Here is an 11684-nt window from a genome sequence, read left to right as displayed (position 1 = left end):
CAATTTTTTGATTTTACAAACAAGTATTGTTCTTAACAGTCTTGTATATTACTGTAATCATTTATTTAGGGCACACTTTGATCTCTTGACATTAAAATAATTTTGCTCATGGAGATTTCATCCATTTCCCCTTCCCAGGGCAAATCCATGCGTCCCTCTTTGGGTCCTCCTTGTTAGTTAGCTTCTCTAGAGATGTAGGTTGTTGTCTGGTTATCCTTTGCTTTACATCTAGTATCCACTTATGAGTGAGTGAATACCATGTTTGTCCTTCTGAGTCTGGGTTACCTCACTCAGGATGATATTTTCTAGTTCCATCAATTTGCCTGCAAACCTCATGATGTCATTGTTTTTCTCTGCTGAGTAGTGCTCCATTGTGTATATGTGCCATAATTTATTTGTCTGTTCTATAGTTGAGGGGCTTCTAGGTTGTTTCCAGGTTCTGGCTATTATAATTAATGCTGCTATGATCATAGTTGAGAATGTGTCCTTATGATATGATGGAGCATTCCTTGGGTATATGCCCAAGAGTGGTATTGCTGGGTCTTGAGGTAGATTGATTCCCAGTTTTCTGAGAAACCGCCATACTGATTTCCAAAGTGCCTGTACAAGATTGTATTCCCACCAACAGTGGAAGATTCTTCTCCTTGTTCCATATCCTCTCCAACATAAGCTGTCTTCAGTGTTTTTGATCATAGCCATTCTGATGGGTGTAAGATGGTATCTCAGAGTGATTTTGATTTGCATTTCCCTGATGATTGAGGATGTTGAGCAGTTCCTTAAATGTCTTTCAGCCATTTGAGATTCTTCCACTGAGAATTCTCTGTTTAGCTCTGTAGCCCATTTTTTAATTAGATTGTTGGGTATTTTGATGTCTAGTTTCTTGAGTTATTTATATATTTTGGAGATCAGCCCTCTGTCAGATGCAGGGTTGAAGACATTTTTCTGTTCTGTAGACTGCCATTTTGTCTTATTTACTGTGTCCTTTGTCTTACAGAAGCTTCTCAGTTTCAGGAGGTCCCATTTATTAATTGTTGTTCTTGGTGTCTGTGCTACTGGTGTTACATTTAGGAAGTGGTCTCCTGTGCCAATGCATTCAAGACTCGACAGTACATATACTAAAATTGGAACAATACAGAGAAGATTAGCATGGCCCCTAAACCCCTGGATTTTTTTAAAAACAGAATTAATAATAAAGTGTTTAAAAATAAAAAGAAATCTCTTGTTCTTTTCCCAGTTTCACTGCTAGAGCCGAGAGAGAGAGAGAGAGAGAGAGAGAGAGAGAGAGAGAGAGAGAGACAGAGAGAGAGACAGAGAGAGAGAGAGAGAGGAGGGGGAGGGGGAGGGAGAGGGGGAGAGAGATGGGGGGGATGTAGTTTTATCTTCTAAGTACATAGCCATGTCCACAATGAAGGCAAGAAAGACTTCTTCCACCACCACAAGGCTTGTTCTTTGTAACCACAACCATCTCCCACCAGTATCCACTCTCTGTTCCCTTTCCAAACTCTGGAAACCACTCATCTGTTCACCACCCTGTGATGTCATTTCATATGTTGAAGCATGCAGCATGTGACTTTTCAGGGTTGACATTGTCCTTAACATAATTCTTTGCAGAGCCCTGCAGGCTGTTTCCTGTGTTATTGGTTCATTCCTTGTTATTGGTGAGTACAAACAATGATGTGGCTGTACTCCAGTTTGTTTAGCCAATCACCCAATGAAGGGCATCTGGCTTGTTTCCAGTTTAGGGTTATTATAAATAAAGCTTGTTGCAGGAATCTTAGAAGGTCTTATTAATAAAATCAAACCTGGAGCCAGTTATTGGAGTGAATGCTGGAAGATCAGAGAAGCAGAGCAAGCCACAACTGCCTCACCTTGCCAGTTCCTCAGCTGATCCTGTTTCCTCAGACTGGAAGCCTCTGAGTCCTCATCCAGAATGAATCTCAGCTGAACTGCTGCTCGAAAGCTTAACCAGCCAAATGCTTCTAGTTTCTGGTCTTCATGCCTTATATTATATATCTTTCTGCCTTCTACCATCACTCCCTGGGGTTAAAGGCTTACTTCTTGGGATTAAAGGCATGTGTCACCATGCCTGGCTGTTTCCAGTGTGGCCTTGAACTCACATTGATCTAGAGGGATTTCTGCCTCTGGAGTGCTAGGATTTAAGGTCTGAGTGCCACCATTTTTTAGCCTCTGTATCTAGTGGCTGTTTTGTCTCTGACCCCAGATAAGTTTATTAGGGTGCACAATATTTTGGGGAACACAATACCACCACAAAAGCTTTTGTAAACATACCTGGGTAAGGTTTTATATGAACATAAATATTCATGTCTCCAGGGCAAATGACCAGGGTGCAGCTTTAGTTTTGTAAGAAACAGCCAGCGGCATCCCTGAAAATGTTCAGCCAGTTTTAAAAAACAGTTTCTCTACACTCTCACCAGCAGTTGGGTTGCCAACCTTCTATTTTATTTTAGACATTGTAAATAGGTATGCATTGAGGTTAGAATTTCCTCTTTGTGGCTAATGTTGCTCTGTATCTTTTCATGTGCTTTTCTTTGCCATCTGTGTATAGTCTTTACAATTTTCCATTTTTTTGGTAGATTATTATTTAGTGTAATGTTTTGAGAGCTGCTTCAATATATAAACTCCAAGTTCTCTGTTAGGTATGTGACACAAGAACATTTCCCTTCAGTCCATAGCTTGTCTTTCAATCCCTTTCACACAGGTTCTGTTTTTTAAAATTTAATGAAAACCATACTTTATTTCATGTATAGCAGTATAGTTTACATTTTAAATAGCAGCATGACAGAATGACTTGACATACTTATTTTTAAACAGAAGAATGAAGAGAAAAGTTTTAGGTTACAACATCCCTCCCCCCCAAAACATTTTTTTCAATCACTTTTCTTAAGTGGCTCATGTGACAAATGTTTTCAGTGACTAGCTGTGTTTAGGTCTCTTTGCACTAGTGGCCAATTGAACTAAAAAGAAAGGCCAACTTTCATAATCATGGACTCAAAGGAATAACACTTGTTAGATTCTTTTGGCTTAAAAAAAGGTTCTTGCTACTTTAATATCCAGAAAGTTGAATTTATAGATCCACCAGGAGGAAAAAAAAAACTTATGATGAGATGTGAAACTAGAATAAAAATTATTCACTTTTATGTCTCATGTGTTATTTTTCCTGCATTCTCTTCTTTCTCATCACCTAATTTTACTCCTTCTTCACTTCCTTTCTACACTTTAGACTACCTTCACTTGTACTATTTACATAGATACATGTACTCATAGGCTAGGATCACATATGCAGGTGAAACTTTCTTTCATTCTCATTTTGAGTTATGTCTGTTAATACATTTTCCAGGTCCATCAATTTTCCTACATTTTATTTTTATTTACAGTTGAATAATATTCCATTTTTTTGTATGTACCATCTGTTTATCTATTGATAGACACCTAGACTAATCTCATTCCCTAGCAATTGTGATTATTACAGCAATACACATTTATTTGCAAGTGTCTCTGTGGTAGGGTATGGAGTCCTTTGGGGATATGCACAGAAATGGAACATCTGGGTCATGCGGTCTTTCTGTTGTTATTCTTTTAAGGACTGTCCAAACTGATTTTCATAACGGTTGTTTTAATTAGGGCTCCCATCATCAGTAAATAAGGGGTCCTCTTTCCCCACATCCTCTCCAACATTTGTTGTCAATATTTTTGATGATAGCCTTTCTGGAGTGAGGTGGTATCTCAAGTTCATTTTAATTTGCATTTCCTCAATGAATAAATATGTTGAAAACTTTTAAAAATTGGTTACTGGCCACTTGTGTTTATTCTCCTGATGTCTGTTTATTTCATCAGTTTGTTGATTGGCAAATGAGTTTTGTGTTTAATTTTTGCCATTCTTTGTAAATTCTGTCTGAAGTACAGTTGGTAAGGATGTTTTCCCATTTCATGTACTTCATGCTCTGCTGACAGTTTCTTTTCCTGTTGCACTGTTAGATTTTGTCAATTTGACACTACTCCAAGTCACCAGGGAGGAGGGAACCTCAATTATGGAAATGCCTCCATCAGATTGGCCCATAGACACATCTGGGTAGCATTTTCTTAATTGTTGCTTGATGTGGGAGGGTCCAGCCCACTATGGGTGGTGCCACCCCAGACAGGTGATCCTGGGTTGTATAAGAAAATAAGCTGAGCAAGCCACTGAAAACCAGCAAGTGGCTCTCCTTCATGGTTCCTGCCTCGGCTTCTGCTGCAATGATGGACAGTGATCCAGACATGTAAGCCAAAGAAACTCTCCTCTCCAACTTGCTTTTGTCATGGTGTTTCATTACAGCAAAAGAGAACAAAGCAGGACACCTGTGTAGAAGCATTTAATTTCATGCAGTCTCATCTGTTGATTCTTGGGGCTGGTTCCTGTGCTGTTAAGAGTTCTATTCAGAAGGTTTTTGCTGAAACCTGTATCTTGAAATGCATGTCTTATGTTTTCAACTAGCAGTTTCAGCAATCAGGTTTTCAATTAAGACTTCAATCCAGTTTGTTGATGTTTGTTCTTGGCAAAAGATATGGATCTAATTTCATCTTCTGCTGATAGATACCCAGTTTTGTCAGTAATGTTTGTTGAATAGGCTTTTTTTTCTCTTCTATTTTATGTTTTTTGCCACCTTTGTCAAAAAGTAGGTGGTTGACTGGAGAGATGTCTCAGCAGTTAAGAGCACTTCCTAGGATAAGTCTGTTTTGGTTTCCAATTCCCACATGGAAGCTCACAACTGCCTGTAACAACAGTTCCAGGGGATCCAATACCCTCTTCTCCCACCATGGATACCAGGCCTAGAGCAACATGCATGCAAATACACACACACACACACACACACACACACACACACACACACACACACACACATACACGCACACACACACAGGTAAAAACATTCCTACACATAAAATTAAAAATCTTTAAAAATAATGATATAGCCACAGCCTTGTCAGTTTATTTCTGAGTGCTCTATTCTGTTACATTGGTCTGTCTATTCCTTATGCCAGTACTAGACTATCTTTTTCACTAGAGCTCTGTAGTATAGTTTGAGGTCAGGTGTTGTATCCACAACTGTATTCTTACTTGTTAGAATCATTATGACTATTTTTGCTCTTTTGTAGTTCCATATGATTTTTGCATTATTTTTCCTGTGTCTGTGAATTTTAATAGTTATTGTATTCAATCTGCAGATTTATTTTGGGAATATGACATTTAATCTGTAGATTACTTTTTCATGATATTAATTTTGCCAATATAGGAGTATGGCAACTCTAGTGTCTTGTTTGATTTTCTTTTTAAATGCTTTAAAGTTTTCATTGTAGAGGTTGTTCACTTCTTTGATTAGGTACAGTTATTATTATTATTATTATTATTATTATTATTATTATTATTATTATATTGGGACTATAATGATTGCGATATTTTTCCTAATTTCTTTCCCTGAGAGTTCATTGTTTCTAAGGTTATACTGATTTTATATACTACAACTTTGTTGTATTAGATTGAAGTTTTCTAGTAGATTTTACAGAACTTTTAAAATATATACTCATGTGATCTGCAAATAAATACAATTTGACTTCTTTTCCTGTTTTTTATCTCCTTTATTTCTCTGTTGTCTTTTCTGTGAGAGTGATCATCCTAGTCTCCTTCCCAATTTTAGCATTATGTTGGTTATATACCACCAGTTTTTTTTTTTATTTTTTTGATGTATGCTTCATCTATTCATTATTTTGAAGTATGCTTCACCAATTCCTAACATTACCAGGACTTTTATAATAAAGGCATGTTGAACATTGTTAAATACTATTTCAGCATCAGTTAAGATGATTATGTGATTTCTGTCCTAAGATGATCATATGATATATTACATTTATTGCCTTTCTTTTGTTCCTCATTCTTGCCTCTCCATGATGAAGCCCATTTGGTAATGTATGACTTTCTTGGTGTGTTCATGAATTTAGTTTGTAAATATTTTATTCAGGAGTTTTGAAACTATGTTCATCAGAGAAATTGGTCTGTAGTTTTCTTTTTGTTCATATGTGTTTGCCTGATTTTGGTACCAGTATAATACTGACTTTATAGAATAAATTAAGTAATATTCCTACCCTTTCTATTTTGTGTAACAAATTAAAGATTGGTATTAGGTCATCCTTGAAAGTTGGATAGAAAAATAAAGAAAAAAATTTAACTTTGATTAGGGTCAATTTATTATTATTATTTTAAATGTCAAAATTCTGGTGTCAATGCTAATAATTTGCCTATTCCAAAATCTCAAAGGTTTTCTTATATTCTTCTTTTTAAAAATCAAAAAAATTAAATTATGTGTAGGTATGTACATGGGTTCAGGTATTTACATAGGCTAGAGGTGTTGAATCCCTCAGAATCTTGAGTTACAGGCAGTTGTGAGCTACGTGACATGGTTGCTGGGAATCAAACTCTGGTCCTCTGGAGGAGCAATGCATACTCTTAACTACTGAGCAATTTCTCCATCCCTTTCCTATTATTCTAGCAATTATATAGTTTTATGTTTTACCTCTAAACTCCTGGTTCATTTTGAATTTATTTCTGTATGAGGTAGGAGATTTCATTATATGTTGACCTCATTTTGTACTCTACCAACAATCCACTGGACATATTTGTGTGGACTTCTTTGAATTTTTAACCTATTTATAACTTTTTCTGCTGCAATATATGTTGCCCTGATTTTCTTAAAAATACACAGAAAGTAAAGCATCACTTTGTAATGACACTGTAACTAACAGTGCTTTATCAACAATATTTAATTAAACACAGATCATGCGGCCTATCTTTAATATAATCATTGTTGCTCTCTCACAGCTCCTCAGGGAGATAATTTCAATAATTAAGTTAGTCTGAAGCCATGAAGAACTTGGAGCTGAATTAGAATCTGAATGTGTACAAATAAGATGTTTTACTTTGAAAGATAAGAAAGAGTATTTGGAAATTATCAGATTCTAGAAGGGAAGCAGCAAGTGGGAATGACCTGCCCATGAGGTTCTGCCAGCAAATGGAACCAAGGCCTCTTTCCATTTTAATTGCAATTTGGTGATGTTGCTCTACACCATAGTCATGTTCTTGAAAATGTATGTACACATCACTCCAACACATGATGGAAAGTAAGACAACTCTTTAGATTTGGACACAGCAGATGTGGCATCTGGCTGACTTACAATTGATTGAACATTTCAAATAGGTCAACCCCTCCTATAAGCTTTCAACTTTATAGTATCATTGTGTGACAGAAGATAATCTCACCCTCATTTTACAAATATGAAAATCAAAGCTTTGATAAGTTAGCATAGCTTGTCTACGGTCATGCACTTGATAATGCTTTAAGCATAATGCCAAGTTCTGTAATTTTTTTTTGCTGTTACCATGTTAAGGGATTACCTTGCTGTTCCTAGGTAGCATTGTTACTAGTTCCATTTTTCTTGCAATGTTCTTGTCTTGTTTGGGTTTCTGGGGTAAAACTAGTTTCACAAATTGAACACAAATGTGCTTCACCACCTAGAGTCTCCCAAAAAGACTGTGAAGATTCAGTGTTAATTCTTTAAATCTTTACTAGAATTTTCCAGTGAAAATGTCTAGGTATGATGACTTCTTTTACATGTGTTTTAAAATTATGAATTGGATTTATCTAATAATCTTGCTTAATATTTACATTTTCTCCATCATATCAATTGACTCCTGGTATATTTATCCAAATTATCCATTTTGAGTGTGTAAAATTGTTTTCAGTGTTCTATCATTTTTTGTGTATTCAGCATATTTCATGATGTGTCCCATTTTATCCTTTATTCTGAGCATTTTTTAAATGTTTTTGTCAGTTGTGTGAGCAGTTTGTCAATTTTATTGATCTCTGTGTAGAAACAATTCTCTATTACAATTGACTTTTCCATTTTTCAGTTTTATTGATTCTGTTGTTGCAGTTACCATTTCCTTCCTTTTGCTTGCTTTTTCTAAAGTGTATTTTCTCTTCTGGTAGCACTAGGTATTAATTAGTTCTATTGCCCTGAAAGTGCCAAAAATAAACTCCAGCAAGTGACTGAAAACTTTCCTAATGTGAACATTCTGATATGCATGTTTCTTCTTTCTCTGTATTCCACTAATTTTGTTATGTTCTGTTTTCATTTTTAGAAAACTGGTGTACCATTTTTATTTTCCAGGGATCTCCTCTTTGACCCATCATTGATTTATAAATGTGCTATTTAGTGTCTGTCTATTCATTTAATTTTTACTATGTTTCTTGTATCGATATGTAGTTTCACTCCATTTTAGTCAGAAAAAATGATATACTTTGCTCCCCCCAAGAACATTTAACTAGTTTAGTTTCCTTTCATGTCCTAGTAAATGTAGGAATTTGGTTTGGACATCTAGTGTCAGTGTTGAAATTTTGTTGGGATTTTTTTACTATGACTGGAATCTGCAGATCAATTTTGGAAAAATTTGTTCTTAATAATATTGTCTTTCATGCTGCAGAGTTGGTATATTAATTTAATTGGATCTTTTCATTTATTTTATCAGTATTTTATAATTTTTATGCCTATGGACCCTGTATAGATTCTTAGGAGCTAATCTTAAATAATTAAACTTTTAGTACTTTTATAAATAGTATATAAAAATTTCAAACTCCAATAATTTATTACTAGTACATAGAAGAACAATTAATGTTTATATGTAGTTCTTTTAAAAATAACCTTTTAAAATTCAGTAATTCTAAGAAAAATTTTGATATATTTATTGGGATTGTCTCTGTAGACAGATGTGTCATTTGCAAGTAGAGACCATTTTATTTCTTCCATTTCAATCTGTTATACCTAGAATCATAGAATTATTGTATAAAATTGAGAATGAGAATATATAAAATGAGAATATATAAAATCTAAATTTTTTTATGCCGAAGGTAACTATCAGCAGAGGGAACACACAGGCTACAAATTGGGAGAAAATCTCAGGCAGAAGGCTGTTATCTAGAATATACAAGGAATTGCAAAAGTTAAACATTGAAACACAAAACTGCCAATAAACAAATAGGCTTATAAAATGAACAGGTGTTAATTTTAAAAAATGTTCTTCATCTTTGCTTTGGCCATCACAGAATTCAAATTAAAACTACTTTGAGATTCCATCTCTTTCTAGTCATAAAACCTATGCCAAGAAAACAGTTGATAACAAATGCTGGTGAGGATGTGGGGAAAGGGGAGCCCTTATCCATTGCTGGTGGGAGAGAAAACTAGTGCAGACACTTTGGGATGTCAGTATGATTCCTCAAAAATTTATAACAAAAACTGCTATATGCCCATTTCTGACCACTCCTGGGCAGATACCCAAAGAACTTGACTTCCTACCTGAGATATCTGCTCATCCATGTTTATTGCTGCTCTCTCTATTCATAATGGCCAGGAAATGGAAACATTCTAGATATCCATCAACAGAGGAATGGCTAATTAAATGTGGCATATATATACACATCAGAGTATTCTGCCTCAGCCTTTGGAGTGTTCCTGTACTTGGTTCATTCAGGTCTTAATTTATTTCATCAAGCTTTGTGATTTTCTATATAGAAGCCTGACATTTGTTTTGACAAATATATTTCTAAGTGTTTCCTGTTGTTGATACTATTCTTTAGTTGTGTTGATTCTATTGTTTGTCATGTTTGTTACTATGCTTTCCCTTTCTGTCATATCAATTAGGTCCATTTTTATAATTTTTGCCTCACTAGATTTTTAGCTCTATCAGGGATATAGGTAGTCAATTTCTTTGAACACCAAATTTTATTTTACTTTGTTTACCTTGATTGTTGAAGTATTGCTGCACCCAGTCCACTGTACTATTCATAAAATTGATTGGATTATGACTTGAATGATAGAGAAACTTGGGCTTTCTTCACAGGACCTGGAAGAACCTGGGGTAATCCTAAGCAGTTTTGATATGGAAGGCAGAAACAGACAGGACTAAGGCTCTGTAACCATCCATAGGGGAGGATAAATATTTTTAAATTCCTGATCTAGGGGACCAATGACATGGCTCAGATGGTAGAGGCATTTATGTAGGTACTTGCATGTGGGCCAGATGATCTTAGTTCAATACCCAAATTTCATAAGGCAGTAGGAGACAAAAAGTCCTAAGAGTTGTCCTCTGATTTCTACATGTTTACCATGCAAACACACACACACACACACACACACACACACACACACACACACACACACAATTCAAATAGAATAGTTGCTATTCCACAATAAAATGACCAACTTAATATTAATACCTCCCTACCTCGTTTTTATCCATTCCCTCTAACACACCCACACATACTCACACAGTCCCATCCACCCCAAATTGATGTTTTCTAAAATACAATAGACAGAAATCTCTAAAATAAACATTAAAAACAAAGTATAAGCATTTTTTGTTTGTTTGGCAAAGTAAAGTATAAAAACACTCTGTCAAAGTTCTGTAGAGGTATAACTGCTTTTTCTCAACTTTTAAACTTGGCTTATTATGTAGAAAAAAAGCTGTGAGTGTACTGGAAATGGTCTGCGTACTACACCTGGCTGAGTAACCTCTGGGGTCTATAGTGTAGCTTTTCTACTTATAAACATCTCACCACAAAGAGCTGGATAGCTGAAAACAGACCAAAGCACACCAACAGGGTGCCAAGGAGCTCAAATAATCACCAGATTGAAGATACTGTAAAGAGTTATACATCTGGGAAGGAAGTAGAACTCACATATTAACGTTATAGATTTAAAATATTTTCTTCATTCTTTGACGATTACATAATACATATATACATATTATATTTTAACCATACACATTTACAATACTGTCTGTTATCACCTCTCATTCTTGAACTTTCTAAATGATTTATGAGGTATTTTTTTTACTCCCTTTCCTCCTACACTAAGTCCTTGGAAATCAGTGTACCTTTTGCATGTTTTCCTGAAGACAAGGTCTTATGTATCCTAGTCTGGCCTCAAACTATGTAGCCAAGAGTGACTTTGAACTCTTGAGCTCTCTGTCTCTACCTTTTAAATACTGGGATTACAAGTGTGTATCACCAAGTTTATGGGATGAAATGTACACTAGGTAAGCACTCTTCCAACTGAGCTACATCTCCAACCTACCTTTGTTTAGTTTCAAGACAGGGTCTTACTTTGTAGTCCCAGCTGGCCTGGAACTCACTATGTATACCTGGCTGGCCTTGAACCCAGAAATCTATATGCCTTTGCCTCCCTAGTTCTGGAGTTGAAGGTGTATGCCACCATTATGGCTTGAGCTACATTTTCTTGAGACAAGGTCTTATTTTGTAGTCCAGGCTAGCATGGCACTCATGAGGGAGCCTAGCCTGGCCTCAAGGAGGGAGCAATCTGCCTGACTCTGCCTTTCTGGTGCTGGGGGTTACAGGTTGGAGACACCATACTTTGTCCTGCCTGCAGGGCTTCAACGGGTTCTCGACCACCCTAAGGAGGGAATGTAGGGACAGGAGATACAAAGGAAAGACAAAAAGTCTAGATTCTGATCAAGGTGCACTTTATTTCTCTTCCACAAAGGTTTATATAGCTCCACAGGGTGGGGGGAGCAAGAAGCTGTCATCTGCATAAGGTGGGGCAAGCTAACAGGATGTTTG

The 11684-nt window shown here is 36.0% G+C and overlaps 1 non-coding gene across 1 annotated transcript; it reads left to right on the top strand.

The window, feature by feature from the left end:
* The first annotated feature begins 1089 nt into the window (after positions 1-1089).
* LOC121825908 (U6 spliceosomal RNA) lies at positions 1090-1200 on the top strand. Its single transcript, XR_006068278.1, has one exon. It is a non-coding gene; the product is annotated as a U6 spliceosomal RNA (small nuclear RNA).
* The last annotated feature ends 10484 nt before the right edge of the window (positions 1201-11684 follow it).

This window comes from Peromyscus maniculatus, chromosome X (genome assembly GCF_049852395.1).
Source record: "Peromyscus maniculatus bairdii isolate BWxNUB_F1_BW_parent chromosome X, HU_Pman_BW_mat_3.1, whole genome shotgun sequence".
In the NCBI taxonomy this organism is placed as follows: Eukaryota; Metazoa; Chordata; class Mammalia; order Rodentia; family Cricetidae; genus Peromyscus; species Peromyscus maniculatus.
The sequence above is the reverse complement of the archived record's forward strand: the minus strand, read 5'-3'. Positions and strand labels throughout refer to the sequence as shown.